Genomic DNA, 14,709 nt, shown 5'->3' with positions numbered 1-14,709 from the left:
ATCGAACTCATGCTGAAGTGGCTTTAGCTTCTTAGTGCTGTGCTTTAACCTGCGGCGCCACCAGGGAGGGCCTAAAAATCTGAGTCTTGTTACTTCTTGTGGCAGCTGAATTCGTTTGCTAAATGGTCATTTCTTTTTATCCTTTTGTCAACAGAGGAACCCAAAATTGCTTGTGGGTATCAGGTAGTTATGTGCTTAGGGAAGCAGGGCTGTCTCAGAATAGGAACTATGATTGGCCTTAGGTCAAACATGACCATGCCGCTTCTTTTCTAGTAACTGGCTTGAGCTTGGCCATGTGACCTGGTTCTAGCCAATTAAATATAAGGGGAAATGTGTGGGGCCCGTGGTGAAAGCCTACTCCCCGCCCCCCCCCCCAGTGGAGACCTGCATACGTAGAAGATCACATTCCTTCTTACTGAGCACCACTAGCTTGCACAGATGTGGTGCTGGCGGAAGCTGCGGCAGCCATCTTGTGACCGTGAGGGAAATTCGTGGGAGAGCTATCGGGATTATCCTGCCTGCCATTGTTCTGTTTCCGTATTTTTGTTCTGTGTAATTAACAAATCCCTATTGCTTAAGCTGTTTTTTGTTCGACATCCTGTTACTTGCTCCTGAAAATTGTACATTCGGAGGAGATATATGTTTATCAGATACCAGAATAGGGATCAGAGCCCAATTAGTGTTTGATCATAAACACTATCCTGTTTTGTTCTCCCTCTCACCCACCTGTCCTCTGCCATTTCTTCTAGCAAAAATAAGCCCTGTCTACCATTAGCCTACAGAATTGGAAGTCCTAGAAAATGGCCAACAGCAACAAGAAGGTATTTGAAAAATGTATTAAGTATAGTTTTTTCTCGGCCAGATTGTGACAAGGAATGCTTCAGTATTTTTCAGGTATCCTGATACATTGTAGGTATCCATGTTATAAACACATCCATCTCGTAAAGATGCAAACACTGCACAATATGAACGTGACCTGTGATAGTCAGTCCTACTTTCCTTTCAAATGTAATCAGCAATGTCATTAATAACACATCTTCCTAGAGAATGTTCTAATGCACTTATATATTTATATATTCAGACTGAGATGATTTTTAGAAAATAAGTAGCATTATACTCTAAATTCTACCATGGATTTTTTGGACTTTAAGGTATGTCTTATAGGTTTTCCCCATAGTTGATTACATGTATTTTATTTTTATTACCTGCAGTGTGGTGTTCCATAGTAGCAGCCTTCCATGATTTTCGCCATCTCTTTGGCTAAAACAATTCCTGGCACATAACCAGCCCTTGCTAAACATTCGTGAAATCATTTTCTTTGTAGTTACTTAGGATGTCTGTAAGGTTTCAAGCAACATTTCTATGTAAATTTTAAAGTAATTTAATCAGTTGGTCTAAAATTAATCCTGTTGGGATATTGATTGGAATTTTATTGGCGAGAATTGACCTTTTTATATTCCTTCCTCGTGCTCTTATTTCATAGGTATTTCTATAGCGCAGGTGTCTTTGAGAGACATTGGTGACTTAATAGATGCTGCCAAAATTATTTCCAGTAGAGCTTCAACAGTTTTCTGAGCTCTCAACAGTGTATGACGGTGATGGGGATGATGGTGGCGGCAGTGATGCAAATGGTGGTGGCGCAGGGCTGGGGTGGTGGTGACTGTATTGCAAAAGGGCTCAGGGCTCTTCTGTAACAATTCAGTTTCACTCCGATTAGCTTCAGATATCTGCCAACCTTCAGACTTTCTGGATTCTCATTTTGAGTGTGGAGAGAAATCCCGAGTCTTCAACTAAACCCATGTTGGGGAAATTCAGCGTGCCAAAGAGTATCCATTTTATAATTGCTAGTAAACTGTTGGGGAGCCCCAGGCAAATGCTTGTCTGGCAGTGTTTAGTAGAGCCGTTTACATTCTAGAAAGAGAGATGTCCACAACCTCTAACCGCTATTGCAAAATGTCCCCGGATAACACAGGAAGACTTCTAGAAGGGGAGGCAAGCAGTGACAATCAAAAAAATGTTTCACGGGTGGCTCATGTTCGTGTGTCTGTCTTGTAGAGTGTCGGGAGCCCCGGTGAGCACCTCGGGGTTCCTTTTTCCTAATAACCCCCCAAATCTACCTGTATCTAGGTAGACCGCTCAGCCTTTAGAGGCAGAGTTGAATTGGCTGGCTCCCTTCATAGTAAGCACTGAAAGCTAGCTATGCAAAATCTGGAAATCCCAACCTTCAGCACGCTCTGGCACGCCTCTGAAAACTAGCAAAACTCCAGGCAGGCGAAGGACTCTGCCACGCTCTGTGTGTGGTTGTGTTTCTTTGACAAAGTGTTTGTGTGGCCAATAATTAATGCCACTAATCCATTAGCAAAAAAAAAAAAAAAAAAAAAAAAAAAAAAAAAAAAAAAAAAAAAAACCAACAAATTCATCAGTTATAGTAATGTATATATTGTAATACATCGAACATTGATATTTCTTGTTTTACATAGGAAGTATCATTCTGAATGATCAGTCACACACTTAAAAAATGCTGCATGAATATTCTGAATGATTTGGATTCGAAATTATTCAAGTCCATTTTTCTAAAAAACAAGTTCTGGAATTCTTGTGTAGAGAGAACATTTTAACTTAAATATTCTTTTTGAGACTTGAGGTTCTCGAAAGATGTCCCCATTAGATGTCAGAGAGCACACTGTCACTGCAGTGGCACCACCTCTGGCAAAACGTCACTTCAGGGCAAAAATCTGTTTGCCTTTGTACCTGCTGGAGGAGCAACATTACTCCTGCAGAGCCTTTGGAGAAAAACTGTTCCCCCATCATACCTGCCGGCAGCCTCTGGCCGCTCCAGAAAGACTCACGAATCGCACCCTCCCCCTCCCTGGCCCCCAGGCAGGATACCCCACCAAGCAGGTGTGCTGAAGTGTTGCTGGTCCCAGGTGATTCTGGAAGGCCTCCTGCCTGCCCAGGGGGAGCAGCTGGTCCGTGGGAAGCCTACAGCTTAAGGATGGGAAGTCACCAGAGGCGACAGCACATCGGGTCCCCTTTCCAGATGCCTATTTAAGATTCAAAAAAAGCTATCCTCTGTCCACTGCTGAGCCCCCAGCTTGCCTGTTCTGAGCTGGAGCAGTTGAATGGTGGCGCCCAGACTGAGGACTCACACAAGGAGGGAGGCACCTGCGGACTTACACCAGAGACAAGGGAGTGTTGCATTTCTCCTTGGATGTACGAGGCTTCACACTGGCAAGGTTCTTCATACCCCAAGGTGTGAAGAACAACACAGACTTTCACTCGGCGCTGGGCAACTTGTGTGAGATCTCCCATCGCAGGCTCCGAGGGAGACCACTCTCGGATTAGCTGGAAACCCACACTCACCTTGCCAGAGAGAATCGCTGCGGAAACATCAAAACACATATCTGGCTCCCTTTTAAGGCATCCTGTCATTTAAATCATACACAACGTTACAAATGTAGAACTGTCCGTGTGTGTTTTTAATTGGGTCAGCGATGTTAATGTAGCAGCAGTGTAAGTAGAGCATTCAAAAAAATTCTTCCAGTCCTTTTGGAATTCGGCTCATGGGCTTAACAGACATGTATTGACATAACTAACTTGTTCAGCATGTCTTTCTGTAAGTTATAAGTGAGGAGAAAGTAAAGCTTTGCATTAAACTAACAGACAAGATTTTTGTATCAGGGATAATAAACTAATAAGACGCACACTGATAAGATACATATCCCAAAGTGCAATTTCGTCATTTAAGGAAAAATTACCTCCTACCGGGAACTGAAGATTCTTTTGCAAAACCTATAAACAATGCGAAGACTTGCTGGGTGCTCAGGAATAACCTGCGCGGCCCCTGGCCCTGTACCGTATCCTTTTGTTGAGAATGATTGGAGAATAGGCTGTGAGGACTGGAGAACGGGCAGTTCCTATTGTGACCCACCAGGGGACCAAGCTCCTAACAGTCCTCTTTGCTCTCAGTGTCCTCCGAGTAAGCTAGGAAGGTAGAAAGTGGCTGCATCTGTCTGTTTCTATTTGTGACCGTGAAGTGGTTTAACATGATTACTTGTCAGTGAAATTGTCTGAATCTTGGGCAATTGACTTATTATGTTAATAACATGCATTGGCATACATTAGCACACACACCTACACCGAGGAGATGTTTAGTAAATGTTTATCAAAAATGATTTCACAGATACTTGAGATCTACCTTGTCAGAAAGCTGAGAAGAACCCTTCCAGAAGAAAAAGGTTCAAAGCGAATCAGAAACATCAATAGTTTGTAATATATACATGTATGGTGTTATGTATATTCTATATCCATATATAAATATTTTATATGAACTATCTCTAAAGAAATATTACCAAGTAATCATTACATGTTTAGAGGAGGATTTGTATAAAAAGACAGAGTCAAGGTTAAAAGCTGCTTTAGCTTATTTTATTGCTTCTTTGCTAAAGGTATTTACTCAGGACATCAGAAGTACGGCTTTAAAGTGAAATGTCTGGAGAAATTTAAATATATGTGAATGCATATGTTTAAATTGAAGAAGGATGTTGACAGAAATAAGTCACTTTTAGAGAGATTTCCCAGGCCCGAGTCCCTCTTAGGAAAGCCCTCCTGGTCCTTGTGCAAATACATGGCCCTTTAAAGTACCAGCCCGCGTAATTTATGGGTTTATGTCTCTATGCCTCTGTTTATTTTTGGTATAAAAATCCTTGCTTATAAAAAGGGCAGTTAAGTGTGGTACCACATAACTGTGATCCCTTTTGCTTGACTTAAGAGTTTGTACTTAAGGAACATAAACTGAAGTCAGAGGTAATTCAATTAACATTCTGAACACACAAAGGTATGTTTGCTTCTCAGCTCTGAGGCACAGAGCAGCCCCATTGAATTACAGCAGTAATTATACCACATGCACGCAGTTTTAAAAATTTTGTGAATCACCAGGCCAAGGCCTAATTTGAGATGTTTGTCTGTCCGTGAAGAATCCACTGAAATAAAATTCTTACAAATAGCTGAACTTTTTGTCCAACTTCACGGAAGTTGTCACCTTCCCTTGTCAGGCGGATGCCCAATTCTCTCCCTCTTTTCTTACCACTCGCCCTAATTCATCACCACATGGATGCCAGCCCTGAAAGAGCCCGAGCTGTCCATGTGGGCCCACTTGCCTTGGCACTGTCCTGCCCACGTCAGCGTGAATTGTCTTCGTTCTGCCTGGGCCGACATTGTCTCGCCCGCTCTGTAGAGCCAGATTTTCATGGAATAAGCCCAGACAGGAAGGATCATGCCAGCTGCCACCTCATCTCCCCAGGCCGCTCCTGTGTGAACTTCTTGTCTGTCGTCTCGAAGCCCCTGTGTTTCCTCTTCTGTAAAACTTACCACACTTGCCCACGAGCCCCACGTAGTTGCCTTTGTCCGTAGGTTGTCAGCTCTGCGAGGGTACGGACTGGGCTAACTTGTTTACCTCAGAATCCCTGGACTGTCACCCAGGGTCGACTCTCCAACTATGAAGGAATTTTCCCACCTCTTTAACATTAGAGAAATTCTTGAGCTAAGTCATGTACTCTCTGACAAATGAATATGCTGTATTTCTCCTGCTAGAATGTTTCTGGCTCCAGAGGAAAATTCCCAAAGGTGGTGATATCCCAACAGGCTTGATTTTACTAGTGAGAATAGCAAAATCCATAAATTTCTCCTTGAATGAAAGACACCAACTTAAATTCCTTCTCTGGACTTTGACTAAAATGCTAGTAATTCTGTTTCCCAATATATATATATGTATTATTTTAGGCATGCCTTAGGATATATTAGCATGAAAAGACATGTAGCTGTGGTGTGAAATGTGGGGTGAAACTGCACACTTGTGAAATGAGCCATGGTGTCAGGCCCCTGGACTGTTAGCATGTTAGATGACTCTTCATATGTTTTTCTTATCTCTTCCTTTAACACCTTGTTTATGGGCTGTCTTCCCTGTGGCCTAAAAACCTGGTTTGATTTAGACTGGAAGAGTGAGGTCCGGGAAGGGAACTTCTGTGTGTCTTTCCTTGTGCATGTGTGCCTGTGTATAGCTGTTGTTTGGTTAATGACTGTCATTAGTGATGAGGGAAATGGAGCACAAGGGAGTTTGTGAAGCAGAAGTTCACCTTCAGCTTGATGGTGAAGGACAGGCCATTGCCGATTCAAATGAAATCCCTTCTTTTTTCAGATGTATTGAGATATAACTGACATATAACATTGTGAGGAGTTGAGGTCAAATGAATCTTGTCTTTATTGTAAATGTGCAAAATGAATAGTGTTCAACTGGCTTAGTTCCCATCATGAAAATAGTAGAAAGAAATAAAATTCTCCTTACAGATATCACAGCAAATATTCATTTAATGATGGCCACCAGTGGATTTGGCATAAAAGCTCACAAAAGTAACAAATTTTAACACGTATGTGTGTTTCTCCCCTGAGAAATAATTATAGTGTAATTTGCATCAAAATATCACAGGGTAGGGAAGAGGGAAGAAGGAGGAGGGAAGAAAGAGCACCCAAGTGGACAGACAGCTGGTGAAATTGAGGGCCGAGTGCATGGGGCATGGCTATATCTCTCGTGGCTTCTGAGTGCGTGTGAAAGTTCCCATAAAGTGATGCTTTTACAAAGGAATAAGAACCTTGGGTGTCCACGTAGAAACATCCTGAAGCTGATAAAGCTCAGGTCTGAGGACCCGCCTCGGGATGGTCCCTGCAGGGCTGCCGGGAGGATCTCTGGGGGTGTGGGGATGAGCCACTTTCAAAGGCTGGTCAGGCTTTGTGGAACTTAGTTTAAACACAGTGGTCTCGTCCTGTATCAAAACCCCTTGCATCACGCCTCCCTGCATGGTGAGACGTGTTGGAGAAACTGGAGCTTTGGGGGATGTGCTAAGGAGAGGTTGAGTTGGGGATACAAATAGCTAACTTTCAGTATCTTTACTCATGGGTGAAAGATGCAAACTGGAAAATTCCCCGCAGAGAAATGCACTTGGACACCCTGCGTTGTTGGTGGGATATATTCACCGCAGCTTCTGGGAGCTGTCGCCCCTCACGCTGTGGCGTGAAGCGCAAGACCACCGGTTGCATTGCGCAATGAGTGTGCCCGATGCACCTGGTACCCTGGAATGTGGGTAGTGGAAAAAAAGCAAGCCTTGAATTGTATGAAGCCAGAAGCCGGCTTTGGGACAATTTTTCCAGCCAACACATGTGTAAAATTATATGCATGCATTGGATTTAGGTCTCACTTATACCAAGTTAATCTGGAAATCCTCTCCAGTCAGCTGATACTCAGTAATGCTGCAACTACACTCCATAATGCTGCAAATGCAACGCATCATTTACCGTTGAAATAAATTGAGCTAAAATTTCTAAAACTTGTCTTTACAGACCTCTGCTAGTAGAAGCAGACACAAGTATGATGGTGGGTCGCTGCTTGAATAGCCATTCAACCTTTCTCAACTTGTCTATTGCATTTTTCCCCTGAAGCACTGTGGCATTCCAAATAAAAGAAGCATAAAACTGCCTCGGTGCAACAAAAATGGGGTGCGTACACACATGTGCACGAACACACACGGTGCATTGAACCAGGCATTCAGACATGAGTAAGTGGACGAAAATGTTGCAGTCAAGTGAAGACTCCTATGAACTGAAATGTTTTTGGAAGCCCCTTCTAGAGTGACCTAAAATACGTAATGTGCTCCTTGAGGATAAAATTTAAAATAAAATGGAATCAGATGCGTTTCTAGGTTTAAAACCCAAGTTTCTTACTACGTCAAATTTGAGCCCTTTGTGAAGATGGTTTCAAAGATAACAATCTAAGTGTTTTGTTTTTTTTCAAATAGAGCCCCTCCAGAGAACTGAATTACAGCCAGATCTCTCAACACAGAGAATAATCACTTAAAAGAGAAAAGTCATCTTGTTTCACTTGGTTAGTTTCTCTTCCAAATAAGGAGTATAGGAATCTAGAAGACAGGGTAACAGCGAGATAATATTCATCATGTTTTGTTTACCTTGGCTTTTAAAATACACATTTCTTAAATTTCTGGTTGGATATTTTCTATATTTGTCCATTCAACCTTGTATCTTTTCCAAGTTTGAGCTTTAAAGTGAAACTCTCAGTCTATTTTCTTCAAGTTTTCCTTCTCTCCTCTTAGACATTGCTCGCCACTTTTTTCTGAAGATCTGTTTACCCAGACCATGCCGGCAGGATATTTTGTTTTTGAAACAAAATTTAAACACATTAACACACAGTCAATGATGTGTATAATATGTATGGGTGATTGCAATTACATGATCCACTTATATCTCCCGTAGCTAAACACAGCAGGCCAGTTGTTTGTAGGTTTGTAAGTGGTTATGCCTTTGATTAAATTATCTCCACTAGCTATGCCTATAACAGCAGAGAAGTCTTTCCGTTTTTCCTGAATTTTCTGGATGAGTAGGGCTTCTCTGAGACAGGATTCCTCAAACATCCAGGAACCTTCTCTCCTGGTGCTGCACCCAAATCTAGCTGGAGTCACTGTGTGGGTGAACGAAGCTGTCTGTGCTGTCGAGCGACCCACGCGCCGCCGCGGCACACATGTGCTTGCCACGCTTTGGGGGAAGCACTGCAGCTTCCACCGTCCAGGGCCGGGGCCATTCATCTCCCCACGCCACTTTTCCTGAGGCTTCAGAACTCAACTGGATCCTCCACAACTAAGCAGAAAGAGGAAGACTGCATGTATGGAGCTTTGTGGCGCACACGCAATTTGAGGACCTGGCCAGAAAGTGCCAGACCACTGCCACCTACACTCTGGGCCAGAATTCAGACAGATGGCCCAGCGGCTTCCCGGGGGAGGCTGGGCAGTGTCTCGGTGGACAAGAGCCTCGATGGGAAAGAAAATGGAGTTTGATGGCTTGAGAGCACTGGCTCTGCTCCCACACGGCTTGGCCTGCTGGAGTATTCGAGGCACCATGGAGGTCTCGGATGTTCCTCAAATACTCTTTTATGGCAAGTGGATCCTTGGGCTCAGCTCGAATCACGTAGAATGGCAACCTTGGTTCCTGTCAGGTGAGACTTCAAAACAGTATCCGACCTTTAAGTTCCCCTGTGGACAAAGAATCTGAAAGCAGGTCTTGTTGGAGGGCAGGTGGGGGAACTCTCCAGGGCTGTGGAGTGCAGCTGGGCAGTGGGAGTGAAGTCCTGCAGGGAGAGCCATGTGGCTGGTCAGCCACTGCTTACCATTCACAGAGCTCTCACTGGCGGAGTCAGGTGGCGGTTTGTTTTCCAGCTGTACTGAGAAATCATTTGCGTAAGCTGGAGGCGTGCAGTGCAGTGGTCTGACTTCACGTCCACCAGAAGACTGCCACAGGTTCAGGTAATGCCCAACTCCTAGATGTACATGAGAAGACAGGAGAAAGTTCTCCTTCGGCCGAGAATGCGTGGGGCTCGGCCTGCAGGCTCTCACCTCGGCGCGCTGGCACTGGGGTCTCCCGGCTGCACACACACGCCTGGGCTGGCATCTGGGCACTGGAGCGTGTACCTTTGGGCCGGCTTCTGCCCATCGTGCCTTGCTCATGCTGCACCTCTGGCATTCCACAGAGGCGTCAGATCACACGGAGTTGTCTTCTCTGACGCATCTCCCTTAACACGAGGCCCCCAGGCTCCGTCTGCGTTGTTCAGTGTGTGAGTGTTCAATGTGTGAGCATGGCTGATAGTACTGTGTGTGCGCACGCGCGCACGTGGCACGCCTTTATCCACTCACCCATCGTGCGCACTTGGCTCGTTTCCATGTGCTGCTACGGCAGTGACCCTGCTGTGCACCTGGGGCTGCAGGGGTTGCCTCCAGGCCGTGCTCCCCGCTCTGTGCACAGGCCCTGAGCCAGGGCGGCTGAGGTACCTCCATGTGGTGGCTGCACTCACTTGTGGGCCCCGCATCCCTGGGTGCACGCAGCAAGGCCGAATTAGTCCGCCAGCCCTCCTGGTTTGGAGTGGCGTGAGAGGTTCTCATCCTGCTAGGAATTTTCCCTTCCATGATAAACCACGACGCTGAGCGGGGGCCATTTGGTCTTGCACACGTTCTTTGGAGAAGGTCCACTTAGGTCCGTCACATTTTGAGTGAGGTGGCCTTCCTGCGAGAGTTCTGTGTACCTTTGGGTCCTGGAGGTAACCCCTTATCAGATACCATTTCCCACTCTGCGGGCAGTTTCTCACCACGTTGACAGTTGCCTGCACTGCGGAAGGCTTTTTTCAGCAGTTTCCCTTGTTTATTTCTGGGTCTGTTGCTTGGAAGGACAGTGGTAAAAGCTGCTGGACTCCAGCATTTGCTCCACTAGTGAATTCTACCTTGAGAAATAGAAAGCGACTTTTATTTCCAAGATAATAACCTTGCTTTTCCCTCCCACCCATCTCCTTGGGATACCTAGCGGGAAGGGCTTGAAAGAGGACCCCACACATGTGTTTGCACTACGCGTGGTTCTATTTGGCAAAATGCTTTTCTCAGACCCGCTTTGCTCAAGCACTGCTTGTGCAGCCCCCTCGGGCCAGCCAGCGATGCCCTCCTCCCATTCCCCAGCCTGGAGAAAGCAGCCCCCATCTTCCAGGTGTGCTCCAGCGGTCACTTTCTGAAGCAGGCATGCGCAGAGACTCGCGGGCCTGAATCACGTGTCACTGCTGTCGCTCGCACGCCTGCCCTCAGGAAGCCGCTCTGCCGCCGTGCTCTTGGTGCTGTGCAGCTCGGCCCCAGTGCAAGTGCATCAGGACAGAGAATGGGTTTTCTTTTCTGTGACTTATCGGCTAGGTTTGGTACAATTCCAATTTAACGTTCTGTCCTTAGTTTGGCCAGTATTTACTATGCACCTGTTATGTCTGAGGCACTGTGTTTGTTGGCTGCTGGGGAGACTGAAGTAAGAATTTTCCCATCCGAGAAGATGATTCTTGTGAGAATTCTTGTGAGAGGGGCAGAGCTTCTATTCCCGTGCACAAATGGTACCGATAGTAGGTGAAGGTGCTGTGCCGGAATCCACACGGAGGGCCAGAGTTGGGTCAGGGCCAGGGGTGACGCCAAGGGTCAAGGAAGGTTCGAAGAAAGCAACAGCCACTCATGTGGGGGTAGAAAGAACTCTGAAGCCCGGGCGCTTGCTTCAGACGCTGTGGAAGGCTGGGAAGTGGGAACGGACAGAGCCTGCGATGTCCAGCCGAGGCAGCCATTCTCGGAACTGGGCTGTCCACTCCAGCTGTCAGTATTCTGAACTTGGCAGTTGGCTGTGGGGGTTGCCTGAGGTGAGGTTCGCAGATGTTAGTGGCTTCTCTGGCTTTACCCACTAGATGCCAGTAGATCTCCCCAGATCTGACAACCGAAAGAAATGTCTAGATATTGCCAGATGTCTTCTGGATTCCCAGTTATTCCCAGTTGAAACCATCCTGGCTAGAAACTTTAGCAGTAGGCCAGCTTGCCATGGTGAGAGACCCAGAAAACATTTGTGAGGTGGAGAAGTTAAGAGTGTGCCTAATACTATGTGAGTCCGAACGCTGATCTCCGGGCTAATGCACTTGGGGCAGGTTCGCTCCCTACGCTCGCTGGCCTGCTTACCTCCCAGCACAAAGCCGCAGCTGAGACCCGCGGTAAGGGCTGTTTCCCCAGAGCCAATAGCTCAGCCTCTTCAAGTGTTGCTTATGGACTACATGCTCATAGAATAAAAGGATCATAGTTAATAATCATGTTTATTATTTTGGAGGAAACTTTGACCAGCAGGAAAGCTTGAGGCTTTTTGGAAGACACCAGGGTATAGTGAAAGTTGCCAATAAAAATGTAAAATAATACAGATGTTGTTATGAAGCAGAAACATGTTATGTTTTAAATAAATCAGTATCTTTAACTATTAGCAAGAGAACCTGAGTTTAAAAAAAAGAACAATGGTATTATAATTTTATTATCTTTTTCCTACACATCTGCAATTTTGAATAAAATACTCCATTAGATGATTTAAGTCCCTTTTGAGTTTAATGATAGCTCATTTTTGACAATATAGAAAGGTTCTGCCTCAAATCTGTTCGTTTACTCAGTCCTCATAATATTTTGAAATGATTTATCTGTGAGTTAGCACCTGATGTTTGTAGGTGAAATACATTTTCTTTTAAAAATCACACTATTACATTTCCTATAGAATTATGCAGTTTGAAAAACCATCACATATAAAGAGCCATTAAGTGCGGCTCATACCTTAGTCTTGTAGTTGGCCTTTCTCCCTTCTCTCCTGCTTCTCCGGCTCCCCAGCCTCCATGTCCGAGGACCACAGGGAGAACTTGGAAAGCACGTGCTGCATCCACCGCCCAGGAAGGCTGCACTACCGGCCTGCGAGCAGCGTTGCGCCAGAGACCTCAGAGGATTCTCATTCAGGTGGTCTGGAAAGCACCTGAAAAGACTGATGCCAATACAGGGGTTTTTCAATTCTGTATTTTGCCCTTGGCAATAGATAAATGATAGGTTGATCCATTTCTACCCTCTTTCTGAAGCTAAATTAAAAATGTAAAGTGTGGTAACTCACATACTCCGTTTTTGTTTTTTTTTTTCTCGTCCATTTAAATCTTTGCAACTCCAAAGAGCTTTTGATGTCAGGACAGGCACGGCCCTGAAAAATGGACTTTCAGACTTAGAATTTAATCACAAATAATGTTTAAAATTCTCAGTCTACAGGATATTGGTAGGGGATTGTGTTTCAATAGCCATTGATTCCCAATTCACAGTAGAATACAAAAGAACTGTGCTCACCCAATCTAGAAAGCCACCTTTGCCTGGTTCCGATACGCATATGAGGGACTGAGAAGGCGTGCTCACGGCTTACCCTCCCAGAACGAGCCCTGCTTATTCCTTCAGGCTCCATCGAGTGAGAAGGAGACAGTGGGAATGGGATTGGGACTCTTCTTCAACCACCTCTCCCATTTACTTCCTGCTCAAAAATTTTTTGAGCATAAATATGTGTAATTTCATCTTTTTGAATGATAAATCACTAAAAATCCACTTTAGCAGAGAGGCCATCACTTCTCTGGAAAAATTCTCAATACAAATGGAAGGAATAAAAGCCTCTAAGTACACGCTCATCTTTTGTTCTACTTTGCAGCTCCATCAAGACACATGCATGCATATCTTTTGTGTCAGGGGTTGCTAAATTGAAGATTTCTCTAGAATGTTGTCTTCCTTTAATAAACCCATGAAAACTAAATGCAAATATTATGTTACCACAATATCTATGTCCAACTTTTAGAATAGTTGTCAGGAAATTCCAAAGGTTCTACAGTCCAGTTACGTGGGTGCTGTGGCCTGAATGTAATTTTCCTATTCCCCTTTCCCTTGTAAATTTATACCTTCAATGCAGTTCGGGTCGCGTGATAAAAACTATCAGAATTTGTGCAGGTGGCTGAGGTGGCTGAGTTCTCTTTGCTCCTGTGATCCTCAACTAGGTGTTCCCAGATTTTTGATTTTCCAACCCTTGAAATAATTCTGTATTTTTGCATACCATATAGCATGTCGGCTTGAGAGGAGAGGAAGAGGCTGTGTATAAAGATGTCTGCAAGTGAACAGCATCCACAAAAAAACAGCCCAACCAAGCCAGGTTTGCTGTTTGAAAAATGCACTTTTGGCACAAGCAGCTTGCATGAGGAGAGAAAAAGAAAGCTTTATTTTTTTGTCTTTTGTCTAAAAGCTGTGCTAGGCTCGCCTCTCTTCATTTAGTTAGAGTTAAAACTTGGCCTTAGTTCACTCACAAGGCTAACTTTTTGAGAAAATGTGCACAGATTTCAGTAAGTCCCACATCTTCTGGAAGTTGAAACCCTAAGTCGTTAGGACTTGAGACAAAAATCTCAGCAAGGTAAGAAGAGAGTTTAATTTGACGATTCAAACCCTTCAGTGAGGGGCTTCCCAGTGGACCTGGGAATCAAGCGAGATCCAAGATCTCCACAAACAAAAGTCCCAGTCTGGCTCCCGGTGAAATTGTCGTGACTGTTACCAGTTGACCGCACGGTGGACAGAGGACTGCATTTCCCGCGCAACGTAGAAAGCTGTGACTGCTACCTAGTAGAAGACGGGGCTTCCCTGTTTCTTGTGCTTCGTGTATAGCATTGTATCAGTTTCAGTGTGAATTCTTTTTCATCTCCTAACACTCCGCCCTTCTCTCCTGTCCTCTCTCTATCTCCTCTTCTCTTTCTCTCATCTTCCCAAGAGGTTGATTGGCTAGAGATAGTGATCTCGTTGCCTGTACTTTTCATCTTCTGTTCTGTTTGTTTTTGTCGAACTCCTGCTTCAGAACCCCAGTTCTGTGGACTCCCTCTCAGAACCCCAGTTGTGCGGACTCCCTTTCTTTAGCGCTTCGCAGCCCTACCTCCGCCATGTGGCCTTCCAGCCACTGTGGCTCTCCGATGGAACTGGTGGCAAAACGAGGAACCGTCATCTCCCTGATTCCCAGGCCCGCCCGTTGAAGCAGTCATCGAGTGCACACCTGGCACAGGACTGCAGGTCCTGGGGTGAATTGTTTGTTTCCAACTTCCCCAACTCTTGCCCCTCAGCTTCTGAGGGTCCTTCTGTGGCCTGGCATGGTTAGCAGGCGCCCGCTTACTTTGGCAATCCTGAACTCCCAAGTGTCTGCCTCTGGGCCATCAGAACTTCTGCTCAACTTCTCGGTCTCTCAGATCCTTTTATTTTGGAGTCGTCGGATGTCCCAAGGGAGAAG

Source organism: Condylura cristata, unplaced genomic scaffold (assembly GCF_000260355.1).
Source record: "Condylura cristata isolate star-nosed mole 26May11 unplaced genomic scaffold, ConCri1.0 scaffold00027, whole genome shotgun sequence".
Taxonomy (NCBI): Eukaryota; Metazoa; Chordata; class Mammalia; order Eulipotyphla; family Talpidae; genus Condylura; species Condylura cristata.
This window is presented reverse-complemented; position numbering follows the sequence as displayed.